The sequence below is a fragment of the Pyxicephalus adspersus genome, chromosome 10, assembly GCF_032062135.1.
Source record: "Pyxicephalus adspersus chromosome 10, UCB_Pads_2.0, whole genome shotgun sequence".
Classification (NCBI taxonomy): Eukaryota; Metazoa; Chordata; class Amphibia; order Anura; family Pyxicephalidae; genus Pyxicephalus; species Pyxicephalus adspersus.
In genome coordinates, this window is record NC_092867.1 from 3303704 (window position 1) to 3317687 (window position 13984).

Genomic DNA, 13984 nt, shown 5'->3' on the forward strand with positions numbered 1-13984 from the left:
AGAGAAGACGTCTCCGGAGGAGCTGCGGGGACAAGGTATGTATTTTTTTTCAGTTGTAATCCGATTGTCATACAATGTTGTATGACAATCGGATTGCAATATAACGCTTGTTTATATTTTTAGCTACACAGCACCTAGTTCGGGGTAAACACTTTCAACAAGTTTTCTTACCCCAAACCAAGGTAGGGCTAACCGTCCGGGTGGTTAATATGTATGCTTTTAATATGAAAACAAAAATCACATATGCATACAAAAAAAATATTTTTATTATGGGTGTCCATATTCAGATATTATTCCCAAAGAACAGACCCAGACAGCAGGTGTATTCATTCATCAAACGCATACTGTCTACTGTCCACTTAGAAGCCATTGGCAAAATACGATCAGATTCTGCAATATGGTATGCTACAAATGTTTGCAATGTTAACCTGTAAATTAGCTTTTCTAGTATCAGATGGAAGACAGATATTTTTTCTTCACTTTAAAGCCCAACTACAACTAAAATTGAACAAGGCAACTTCTCAAAGCAATCGCTTCAATTAGTGTAAATTGTAATTATTACCTGTGAAAATTAATTTTTCAAACCCCCCTTCCTATTGTGTAGTTTGCTTGCCTGTATCTGTGCTCATACAGAATTAAAGCTCTTGTGCCTTTTAGTTTCCTGATAACAGATTGAGGTCACACAAACGTTTGTCACCTGTTTCTGTGACTACAAGGTCGATGTACATACAAAGTTTCCACGGAATTGCAGGGATGCTGGGAAATGTAGGCTTTCATCTACTATTTTTCCTACTTTGTGTGTACATGATCACACATGATTCACTTGTCCACCAGCTGAATCCAGAGATGAGAGGAAACAAAATATTCTCCCCACCACTTGGTTTATAATACACTGTTTGCATTTACATACCAACCTGACTACTATTAGAACTTTGTTAAATTTTAGGTGTGGTTGAGGTGAGAAAGTGATGTAAAAAAGTCAAAGAAGAGACAAATCACAGGGCCCATCATGGCAGGAACACAGCATTCCAGAGAAGACTTTATGTATTATCGCTTATAAGATTTCCCTGAAAAATTGACACTCAAAGCGTGAAACACATGGTGCACATTAGATTTGGGCTAGAGATGGCATTTCGCTTTGGCACGTCAGTCTCTAAAGCTTCCGGTTTGTCTGATTTCTACACAACAAGTAACAGGTTCCAGTTAGAGACAAGTGTTTTAGCCCTAGCCCTAGCATTTAGTAGAAATCTCTACTTTACAGCATTTGCCATACAAGTCTTTGCAGTTTATATACAGAAATGTAATTTTGTGTGCTAAATAAAGGTAGGAGAGTAATGTCTGCAGGACTTCTGCAGTTTCCTATTATTATTACACAGTATTTATATAGTGTCAGCATAGTGCTTTACAAAGTTCATTGTCATGTCCAGTATTATTATTATTATTATTAATAATAAACAGGATTTATATAGCGCCAACATATTACGCAGCGCTGTACATTAAATAGGGATTGCAAATGACAGACTAATACAGACAGTGATACAGGAGGAGAGAACCCTGCCCCGAAGAGCTTACAATCTAGTAATAATTTTATTATTAATAAACAGTATTTATATAGTGCCAACATACTACGTAGCGCTTTACAATAAATAGGGGTTTCAAATGACAGACAGATCCCGACAGTGACACAGGAGGAGAAGAGGACCCTGCCCAGAAGAGCTTACAATCTAGGAAGTGGGGAAAGCAGCACAAAATAGGAGGGGGAAATCTGAAGTAAAACTTAAAACTGCAGCTTGTTATCGATCCTTTCGCACTTATGTATAAAAAACAAAATAGATAAATGTTTTTTTTTAACATTTAAAAGCTCTATACCTACTTTCCAACTGGTTTGTTTTTGTAAGGCAGAATAGGAAAGGAGTCTAGCAAATAGAAGAGATGAACGATATATTCTATAATCCACTCTGCTCAATGCAGTCCTGCGATCTGTTTTATAGATCACATACTCTTAAATCCACTGGATGTTTTGAGTCATTAACATTTTCTACACTTTTCCTTTAAATATTTTTATTTATGAAATTTAATAATAATCATCAGAAAGTCATGAGGGGTTCAATCTAATGGCCTTTTTAGCTTTATAATTCATTTTTGAATTTGAAAAGTACATTTCTGAAGGTAATACTTCTAATTAAGGCTAAACAATATGATTACTTACTGATTACAATATGATTATGAATACTGATTACCAGAATTACCTTTATGATCTTTTTGGACAAACAAGTATTCTTGTAACCCATTCTTCCTAAATATGGGGACAGCTTGGCTTTTAAAGATCAGCCTGTGTCTGTACAATCTACCCCGATAGATCATGGATTCTTTCTTCTAATCTAAGACGTGTCAGACGTGACAAAGCTTTTTCTCCAGAATTCCCTCACCCTCTATATCCAGGATTGGGCGGTCTGTTTTTATACACTTCACAGACTTTGGGTTCTGTGGAATCTGTCACCGCACTGCTGTCAGTCCTATGCCAAAAATGTGTAAGTCAAACCCTGAGGTGGAATGACTTATCATTGACAAGGACAAGGAACAGTTCTTACTCAGCGAAAGATAAACTTTGAATAAGAAATAAGACTAAATGTAAATCAGTCACCCAAACGTTCTGCCCAACAACTGCTTGGAACCCCCGTGGTCCAAGGACATTAAAAAAAGGAAAATATTTGAGTTACTCATTGGTTTTGTATTTCACCGCCATGCCTTCTTTCTTTAAAACAGTTTGAGATCTGTGGCTCAGGCATAGTACAAAATACAGCTGCGTTACTTTAACAACACCAAATGTAAAAGCAGTTTTTGGGAGATATCATAGTTTAGGCATGACCGATATCTCATCATACACCCTAATACATTAAGGTGCTTTTACCTCGACACTCAGACAGTTAAAGGTTGATATTTGTAATACTTGCAATTAATAAATTAAATCATGTAGTGTTGATTTCTGAGCTGCCTTAATTTGTGCTTTTTATATCTGCCTGCAGTTAAGCTGTAAGCATGATTCCAATTTGCATTAAAATAAAACCATGAGACATGACCAGCAAATAATAGGCTGTAATTTTCTTCTCATATGATATTTTGGAAGAGCCTCCTCTTTATCAAGGCCTAAAATAATTGTTTTTAATGATTAGGCGAGAGGATAAGATGAACAGCAGTATATAGTATCATACACATGGTTGTTGCAACTGGTTTTTGGTTGTTCACATGTGCAGCCTCTTCTTCCTGTTTAGTAGTTATGCACAGTGGAAGTGCCTTGGTGACCCTCTTAATTAACTACCAGCATCCCACACAGAGTCTGACTGATTTAAAACAAGAAACACTCTGTAGTCTCTAATGACATGAAACACACCATACTTCTGGTATCCTCCTGCTATGTGATGCAGGCTTAGGGTCACATGAAGCATCTTGAGGCTAGCAGTGGTTTCATCATAGAAAAGTATGGCCTTTTTTTTTTTATTAAGTGACAAAATTGGGATTTTGTAATGCTGACATTGACCCGTGATAGGTTTGCATGAAATGTTCTTATTCCACATTCCACAGAACAGACGTTTTATCATCGCTGGTTTTCACTCCTGATGTTTCAGTTCTACATTTCTCTTACATAAGCAGCAGATGTGAAGACACCTGGCTGACTTATTCGTCAGTTATTCATATAGCAAAGTCATTTTATTCAGATTTAATGCAATGGGTGAAGAATAGTTCACACTCTGTTGAGCCTGAGCACCTGCTTTTACCAGGGCTTTGTTCACTTGAAGTTATTTTCTCGATGTATTTTCAATAAATGTTATCATTAATGATATAAAGCAAACCAGTTTACCATTCTGTTATTGTAGATGTGAGCTAACATTACATAGGAGGAACTTATTGTTTTTGCAATAAATGTATCTTTAAAGCCCAGCTCCTGACCTCCCCGGCTCCCTAGATCCCCTTTCCCTTGCTTGGATTTTAGTTTTTTTATTTAATATTTCCAGATGTCTTTAGGCTGTTTTTCTCCCTCTTTGGATCTTCTCCAGTGATGGGTGGTCCTCAAGGCATTTATTTTTTGTAGTGACATTTATGTACTGCAATGGTTAGAACGTGAAGCCTAATGTTTGGCTACATGCAGTGATTGATCTGGGTTCAGAGCCGACTGAGTTGAAAGCTTATCCCTGGATAAAACCTATCCACTCCGACTCTAGCTTTCCAGACCCATCATTCACGCAGTGTTTTTTATGTGGGTTTTTTAATACCCCTTTTTTATATTTTCCTATAATAAGTCCACAGTTCACTTCCTATGCCATTGCAATTTCTGGGTTCAAGAGTCTGATAGCATTCCAGCTCTGGCTGAAGTTTTCTTCTGGTTCTCGAGAGGTCTCCTCCAATGGAGAGCCAGTAGGAAGTATTCACCGATACAGACAGTGACATGGACACCAGGAGAAAAAACCCACCTCAGGTCAGGTAGGTCATATGTCAAAACATTTTAATGAATAAGGGCCATTTAGGTATAATTTTACTAAAGACTGAAGTTAAAAAAAAATATTGATCCAAAATGATCACAAAGTTAACCCAAAAATAGTTACTAGTCCTTAGATCTCTACCAGCATTAGTTTTGTTTTCTGAGGCTTTTTTCTTTGATTTTTGTTTGTGTTTTTTCACCTGTTGATCCTGCAAGCAAAACACTTCTTGTCTTAGGGAAGCATGACTCATGGTTATAACTCGAAGTACGATCCTATCCGATATAGAGCAACAATTGTATTTTACTACATTTGTATTAACATGTTAGTCTTTATCCTTTACTGTATTTAACTTTTATATATTGTTTTCACAATTACTTTTACATTTTCATTACCATGTTAAAACTTATATGAGATTTTTAGTGTATTGATTTAAGGTTAAGGCTTTACTCATCAGCAGCTGCTCTATCTTGCACTTCATGACAAAAATGATCAAATTCATTGTTTACTTTAAAGTGAATAAATGATTTGTGAGTGTTTGCAGGGTATGCTGGGATTTTTAGTTTATTTCAGCAGGTGTCTCACATAGTTGAGAAGTAAATGGAACCCCGACCGTCTTTAGAAAAGCTGGATGTATTGTAGAAGGACGAGCCGAGCACCAACAATCACCTACTGTTGCATATCATGTTGGGGCCCCTCTTTGCAGCTGCTCTGCATTGCTGCAGCCTGTACAACTTTAAATAAACCCCAATAAATGTTTAGTTTATAGCTGTGTGTCGTGTGCATAGTCAGTAGAGCCGGCGGATCGCTCACACTCAGGGGATTCTGTGAAGGGTGAAAGATTGACAGTCACAGCTTGTTCCTAATGACAGATGTGAAAGTGCTGTGTCTGCAGGCTGCCTATGAGAGTAGAACAACAGAAGTGCGCCCTCTGTAGGACAAATTACTAATATGGCCTCAAAAATCTGCCACAATGTCATCAAACTAATTAAGTGAGGGATTTGTAGTAAATATTTGGCACCATAAGGTACAAGTTGTTCAATAGAATAGCACAGAGATCATTCTTATCATCGTAGGACACTTTGCAGCTCAGCCCTTGTATATATTGCAACATTTATTACTATTTTTATTTTACATTTCTTACTTGCTCATTCATAGAATACCAAAATTAGTTTAGAATTTATATATTGCTAAAACTTTTTTTTTTTTTTTTTAACTGTGTAATGTAATCTTTAAGGAAAAAAAAATTCACTAGTGTCACATTGAGTGCATATTGTTGGTTTATCCTAAAAATAAGTCTAAACTGACCTGCCAAAGACACAACTTGGCATGATTATCTCATTTTTCACCCGTTTCCAATAGCAGATATTTTAAATGACATACACATACTTGCATGACATCATTCAGATGTAGTCCAGAAAGTGAGCCTGTTTGTTGTAACCTGGGAATTAATGAGAAGTAGTAGTTTTTTTGTATCTATTTTACTTTCTTTTTAATTCATGTGTAGCTGGATCAGATTATTCAGTTTCTGCAGGGAATGCCCGGATCAGCTCTGATCTGTTTAGACATGGCTACTGGAGCTTTTCAGACATTCTAATTATGACAAACCTTTTTCTCCTTAATAACAATGGAAGAGAATTTTGTTACTCCAGACACAGTTCTACACTTTTACTATAATACTACACAATTCTCTGTAGCAGGATTTGAAGTTCAGGATAGGAAATTCACAGGTTCCAGTGCAGTTACTCTATAGTGTCATCACAACCCCCTAATATCGTACAAAGGCGTATACCAATATTCTGATAATATATACATATTTAAAAAGTATACTTATTTTTTATGTTAAAATATCATAAAACGTTACATTTGAGATTCTTATACCTTTTATTGAAGTAAATGATGCTGCTTTTCTAAAAGGCTTCTAAATCATTCAAAGTGACCCCATCAATAAAAGCAAATCCTTTCTAAAAAAAAAAAAAAAGATCTTACTGACCTTTCCGGTGTCTTTAAACTCAGCTGTGTGCTGCAGGTATTAAGACACTTTTAATTGTGTTAAATATCTTCTCTCCCCTGCATGCTGTGATTGCTCCCACTGGCCTGTATATCACTACAGGGCCCTTAGAATAAACCATTGTGCACAGCAGGGGAGTAAGTATTTGACAAAACTGGCAGTATGGGAATTCTGCAATAGCCAAAGATCTTCAAGCAGAGTTTTATGACACAGCTTGCTTGAAAGGTAAATATTCATCTTCCTTTTTTACAGGTTGAGTTTAGTTTACGTTGGTGCATTGGCAGCCCATTAATACATAAAATAACATATATTATTGTAACAGGCTCAAGGTCGATTCGTTACAAAAACACAATCCTTTTTTTCTTACACCAAATGCCGAGTGTTATACTTCAGATGCCGTTAGTTGTTTTGAGGCAGAGGCTGGAAGTCTGCAGTCCTGATTCTAGTCTTATATACAATATAGATGCTTTGGTATTGCCAGCAGCACCTTGATGTTTGGGAAAGGTCATATAGCTTGTTGATGACAGGGAATTCACAGTCTCATTTGCTCCATCAGACCTTTAAGTCGGTGTCCTTAGTGTGGCCAGAGAGACGGCCTGGCTTGTCTGGGTCTCCTAATTTCACACCTCTGCTCACGCGCAGGTCATACAATAAATAACTTGGCTATCAAATGATTTTCCTAGTGACCACAGCTCTGCTAACGGAAATTCTATATATGAAGGACAAAAAACAGAAACTTCCATTTCTAACTATTGCAATCTACAACCATATATAAAACACATTTCATATTTGTATTTTATATACAATTGTGGGTATTTCCAGGCACTGTATCACAAGCCATCATGCCATGCATTACCAGCCTAACTTAGTGTGTGACTTGGATGGAAAGAGACCAATCTGACTAACAGCCGTGGTGTTCCTTTCATACTATACTGTCTGTCGCTCTGTAGTACAGGCCAAGCGGTCGGAAGCTTGTGAGTTTTATATGTCTGGGACCCTAAATGGCAGATCTCCCGTGTGCACTGCCAGAAGGTTGAATTTCAGTTCTGGTAACATTGGAAGTGTTGTGTTAACCCTCAATTTGTATCACAGGACCCTAAAAGTGAAAAGGTCAATCAGCTGTATTAAGTAGCTAAGTGCAAGTTAAATGCCTAATTCCGTGTCATAAGATCAGCACTCTTAAAGAATATCTCTGAAAAATAAAGACATTACACTTGTAAGTGATTTCTCTTTACATATATACTGTAACAGCTTTGCCTTCCCTGTCCTCCAGAGACATTGTTTTAATTCCAATGTTTCTATAACATTTGTATATTTTTTATATCATTGTTGGGAATATTCAGTTTTATTCCAGAGAGAGATTTTAGTGGAGTTATTGAAAGAAAGCAATTTTTATTTTCATGAAACATTTTACATAAAACCATCAGTACTTAATGACAAGATTGTAACCAAACAGATGTACATGTGCAGTGCTCACACATTGATACTTAAGAGGAATGCACTTTGTATCCAACTCAGAGATCTGAATGTAACCTTGGCTCCCTACACAGACGGCTTTTTGTTGAAGCGAAAACGTATCGGTGATAAAATACAGAATGTTCAACAATAACACAAATGTATATTCAGAAAGTAAAACTGGTATGTAACACCGAACAAAATACTGGTAAAGGGTCATTCTTTTAAAAACTGATATTTGTTAGAAGCTGGAGAGTTAAATCCCCTAATAGTTTCTTTGATCTCTCAGAGGCTCCTTTTTTGGATTCCCAGGTCTGAACCTCTGTCATATCCATGGAGGAAATATGTCTTCATGGAGAAGTAATGTTAGATGAACTAGATTTCTAGGTGTTATAAAAAATGTGGTGCCTGGGATAAAGGCAACCCTTCTAATAAAATTACTGTGGTATACCCCCTACAAACAAATTACATTGGCACCAGGACTGAATGGGGCTTTCTTTGACATATACATATATACCACAATTATATATAGTTAAAAACCATAATGTATTAAATATCACATCAAAAACAAGTGTGCATCATAATAAAACTGTGAATATCGAATTTCATTTTAAAACTTTAATGGTATTTACTGATACAGCAAAACAACCACAAATATTTAATAACATTCTGTCTCCAAAATGGTGATTTATTTCACAGAATCTCCCTGTTTCATCAGACCAAGGACCATAAGTTTCAAACAATTAGAATATATTTATTTCTTCTAATCGGAGAAAGCCCTATTCAGTCCTGGTGCCAATGTCATTTATTTAGATTTCTAGGTGTTTGAAAGATCACCAACATTCTAAACAGTCCTTTCTAGTATTGGTAGAATGGGATCTTTTTATTCAGAATGTATTTAATATATTGATGTGACAGATTAATATTGTCATATTCCAGGGCTTGTGACTTGTGACAGCCAATCACAGCTTCTCCATTACTAATACGTAAAGACAGCGTGCCCCTGAGATGTAATTATATATTATTATTAATATTACACATGTCAGAGTGATTTGTTATTACTCGAAACATTTTATAATTTACTTGCCCTGATATCTAGAATTGTAAAGTACAATGTTGTGTTCTATAAACAATTTGTACATAGTCCTAATTCTTTTGCAAATCCAAAAACAATTTGTAAAAAGGTCACACTTTGACTAAATCTTCTGCCAAGAGCATTTTTTCAACAGCACATTTACCTTATCAAGGTTATTCAATCTGTGGCCCATTGTACACAAAACAGGAAACGAGAGGGAATCTCTTTAACGTACTTGTTATCAGAATATGGGTGCCCACTGGAAGATCTTACCTCCGTCCCTGTTTCTAGTGACAATTCAAATTGTTGTATGATCCTTTGATAATCTTTAGGACAGTTAGAGAGGGTAAATCACAATAACACAAGAAACAATAAAATAAAAGTTATTTCTGTATTGAAAAAAACAATTCCAGATTTAAATGAAAATTTAGATTAAACTTTTAAAAGAAAATGGATACAAGATGTCTGAGTGTAGCTAAGAATAATATATAATTTCTTTTCATTGTGATCCAATCCTTGCTGAGGATTTAAATAAAACCCCAAATCTTCTGTAGATAATACCGACCGTACTTCAGATACTTCAGTGGACATTTAAGTGAAGTCTTCTAACGTTTTCATGCATTAAAAAGAAATTTGTATATAAACCACATGATCCCGTGGCTACAAACCCTGAATATGGAATTGTTTGGATCTGCGGTTACATATCTTGTTGGTAATCAGATCCACAGAAGTGTTTTGCAGTTAAAATCTTCCAGCGTCCTCTGGGAATTGCAGTCATTTGATAATATCGCATTTTTATAGCCCACTTCCACTTGCTAGCCATGATAATCTAACACTTGGCACACAGGCATATAGCGATCGATGGGGAAGTACAATTTAACCCTGTTTATATCCTTACAGCACTCTGTGATATTGAGTTTCCTCTCCATTTCTTGTGACGCTGTATGAAAAGTTAGTAAGAAGTCTTATTTTTTATTGGTATTCATCATCATACAACAACTATGCACAGCAGGGGCTCTTCGTGTTATACAAAGTTCCCAAGGCTCGTTATGCTCAATAACAGAGTGCTAACATTCACAAATGCCTATTATGCTTATATCAGCAGCCTATAAAATATACTCACTGTGCCTGAAACAGCCCTATGTATATTAGCTTTATAAATTTATATCTAACACCTTTCATATTTTTACAGTGGGGAAGGATTAGAACCCCTGTCAGGTTTTTATTACTGTCTCTGTCCCTTCCGGGGAAAGTTGCCTCTGTACTGGTTGCTGTTGGTGTCGGGGTAAATAGTAAAGGAATATCTGCAGGACATGAAATAAAAACATTTGACAGTGATTTTAAGCTAAAGGTTCGGTTTAGATTTGCTGTACTTTAGCAGCATTTAGCAATGTTTTCACCCACAGACTTTTCATTAGAAAGACTGAGTATTTTAAATGGGCAAAAACAGACCCTAATCTGCCCACCAATTATTCAATCTGCTTTCCGGCCTTCCCCCTGAACAATTGTATGGGTTCCTCCCCTGGACTGAAATTGCTTACTATGACCTGTACACTGGAAGCTTCAACAAGGTGCATCAGAAGCTGCAGCAAGACGTTTCCTGGCTGGAGGATGTCCAGCCTCATCAGATTGAGCAAGGCAATATAGTAGAGTGAATGGTAAAGAGAAAAAGAAGAGAGGGGAAAAGTCCATAAACACCCCAAAACACATCCATAAAGACATTTATTGTTTTCAGTGGACAGATTTACAAGAGTTTTAAACACAACATGCTGAGTTCTCTTTGCCGCCCAAGGATGCAATGCTTAAAAACACTTCCAGCCTGTACTGGCACATTATAGGCAATGGACATTTCACAGTAGGGCAATTAAATGCAGAATTTTACCTTTGAGGAAACTTTTGTGTAAACTAGGCCTAAGGAATCACATCTATCTGCGGTGGGAGGAAAAGATAGTCCAGCACAATGAAGCTGAGAACTGATCCAAACACACCTGCAGGGAAAATAATGGAGGGTTAAAGGTACATTGTGTAGAATTTTATACTTTTAGCACAGCTGCAAGATGTGATGGATAGCACTACTGTCTCACAGATTACTTTTACTTGTAGCTTCTCCATTTATAGCACTTTTATATCAGCTTGTGAACTGCATATGAATAATTGATATTTATAAACTCAAGTAAAGAATTTTGCCAAACACAATACACCAAGTAGACCAAATATATGCAAGTGAAGAAAGAATTATTTGCTGCAGACAAAGGAAGATGTTCTTCCTTTAGTAACCAAGACCCATTGTGAACACAAATACAAGGATTGAATAATGGCCCCCTCTGCTGGTCAATGTGTGTAGTGCTGGGACTGCATATATTCCCTGTGTGCAACATTACTCCAAACACAATAGTGTAGAGAGGACAGATCGAGTACATGGAATCTTAACATTCAGGATGCAATTTTAATCAGGAAAAGCAACAACTGATCCTAAAAATGAAGTCAAGTTTAGAACAAGAATATATTTATATGTGGCACTGAAGTTTTGTTCTCAATTTTCAGCCTTTTGTTATTTAGATACAACATCAGAGATGATAAATGTGAACTGTAGATGAGCTTTATTCTGAAACATTTTATTTCTGAAACATTTAGAAATGGACGATTTGGATACAGCATGTATCAGAGGAGTATTTTGTATTAGATTGTGTATGAGGATTTCACCAGGCTGTGATTTTCAGTTCAGTCAGATTTACACAAGGCAATACAAGACGCTGAATACAAGATCAGCAAAATGGTGAGAGATTGTTATTGCTGTTACATGTGCAATTGACAAGATAATGGTTTCCACCAGTATCCGGGTAAATCACAAAAGTTGTAGCACCTCTGATTGATATTTGACACATAATTGTTTTCCTAGGGTTTTCTCATTGTCCTGGGAAAATAGAACCTTGGTAGTAGTAGATATCTGAGAAGAATTTCTGACCAAACATCTGCAGATTGTACAATATGATCAGGCAATGCCTGGTATAATTGTTGTGTTTCCTTATGTATACTTGGGAGTAATGAGCCTTAAGCTACGTACACACTTCCAATAATTATCGTTGGTAAACGAACGACGAACGATCCTGCACGATATCGGCGAACGATCGTATAGCACCGATCCTGTACATGCAGATAACGACACGATCGTTCGCAGATTTTGTACACACAATAGATGCGATTGTTTGAGCGATACAGGAAGTGACGTGCACGACAGGAAGTGAACGAACGTTCGTTCATCACGCATGCTCAGACCATGGACGATCAATGAACGACCGTACACACGATAGATGGTAAACGATCGTCGTCCAATCCGATCCGCCGGTCCGGTCGTTCATTTCCAGCGACTATTCTCGTTCGTCGGCGTCGTTGGTTACTTTTTTTACGAACGATTTTTGACCAATCGATCGTTCGTCGTTCATTTCCAACAATAAAAATTGGAAGTGTGTACGCAGCTTTAAAGTGCACCTGTCACCTTGTCATTAAAAAACAACCCACCACCCCCCAACCTCACTCCCACTGCTTTATAAGCACCCTGCAGTGCTATTCTTCCCAACACCTTTCTATAGGCTTACAAATATTCTTTGACTCTATAGAACTTTCTAAAACTTTGGATTCTGATAATCCATCCTTCCTTCCCCCAATGTGAAGCTGCTCAGGTTGAGAGATTTAAACTGCTAATCAGATGGTTAACTTTATGTTCTAACCTAATGTACACAATGACAACTTTCGGACTGTCAGGTAAGCGATTTTTTCCACTGGAAACACTTCAGCCATAGAATACCCCAGCTAAGGAACTGCTTCCTAATTGCTCTTTTGCTGACCTCAAATACTTCCGAATCTCATTTGTTAAAAACAACAAAAAACCCCAATATATTTCTAGACCCCCTGCAGACTTAATAGGAAAAGGTTAAGTATGATCTAAGGAAACAGGAGAGGGAAGGGGAAGGCGTAATATTCAGTTGAAAAACCTAATTATGTATATACAGGGCTGTACCTGAGCTGGCTTCTTTACATTTGCCATTTCAACCATACCAGTGCTCAAACACAGATAATAAACCTTTCACTGCAAAAAAAAAAAAAAAACACCAACTAATTGTCTATCTACATATTTAATAATCTAAAAACCCTGGCTTTGGACTTCTCTGATTCTAATAAGAATATCTGAGAGAAAACGTGAAAACTCTTAAATTTATATTCTCAAATACAATAAATAGGATTGCTACCAAGGTCAGTACAATTTAGCCACATTTGGGACAATATAATCTCTCTCATCATCATCATCCCAGTACACAATTTGAGTCTCAAAAATCCCCTGAAGAAGCCAGAGTGGGAAACGCATCGGAAAACGAGACATATTTATGTTTAAGTACTGTATAATCAAATATCTTGGATACCCAGTTAATTATCCATTTGTGTTTGGTTGTATATACACTATAACTATATTTGTGTTCAGTTGAAAAATCTGTGATTATATGACAAGATGAGTAAACGAATATAATTTTGATTTTGCTTTTTCTTCCTCTTTCAATGAAAAGGTTAAGTAGTCTGTTAGTTATTGTGTTGCTTGCAAGTTGTTTTCAATGTCTGGATTGCTTGTGTGTCATAAGCCTTATACACCATTCTCCATTATCCATGTTCCGATGTCCCTTGTATTTTAAGGATTTCTTTTCACACATACACATTACTACCATCATTCACAATAACTCATCCCTTCAGATGTAAAGCATTGCACCAATATGAACACATCCTGTCTGTAACTGGCTCATCCTGGAGATGTGTCCCATAGTGTGAAACATGTCACAGTGCACGGAGGAGGAGGAAGTGAAGGTGTGAATGGAATTTAGGCTGATAAGGAAGTTTCAAGGGGGCTCACAAAACAGCTGCTAGAGTTGTGGTCAGAGCAAAACCTTCTGGATTAGTGATGCCCATCATCAGACCAGCATA

General features: G+C 36.8%; 1 protein-coding gene and 1 long non-coding RNA gene across 3 annotated transcripts in view; one reads left to right on the forward strand and one right to left on the reverse strand.

Moving 5' to 3' along the window:
- RBM20 (RNA binding motif protein 20) overlaps nt 1-13984 on the forward strand; it is a 113940-nt gene that overhangs the window by 40732 nt on the left and 59224 nt on the right. The window lies entirely within an intron of this gene.
- LOC140339278 (uncharacterized) overlaps nt 7884-13984 on the reverse strand; it is a 79344-nt gene continuing 73243 nt past the window's right edge. Inside the window, exon 4 of the long non-coding RNA XR_011922419.1 lies at nt 7884-11004. This is a non-coding gene — a long non-coding RNA (uncharacterized lncRNA). The remainder of the gene's footprint in view (nt 11005-13984) is intronic.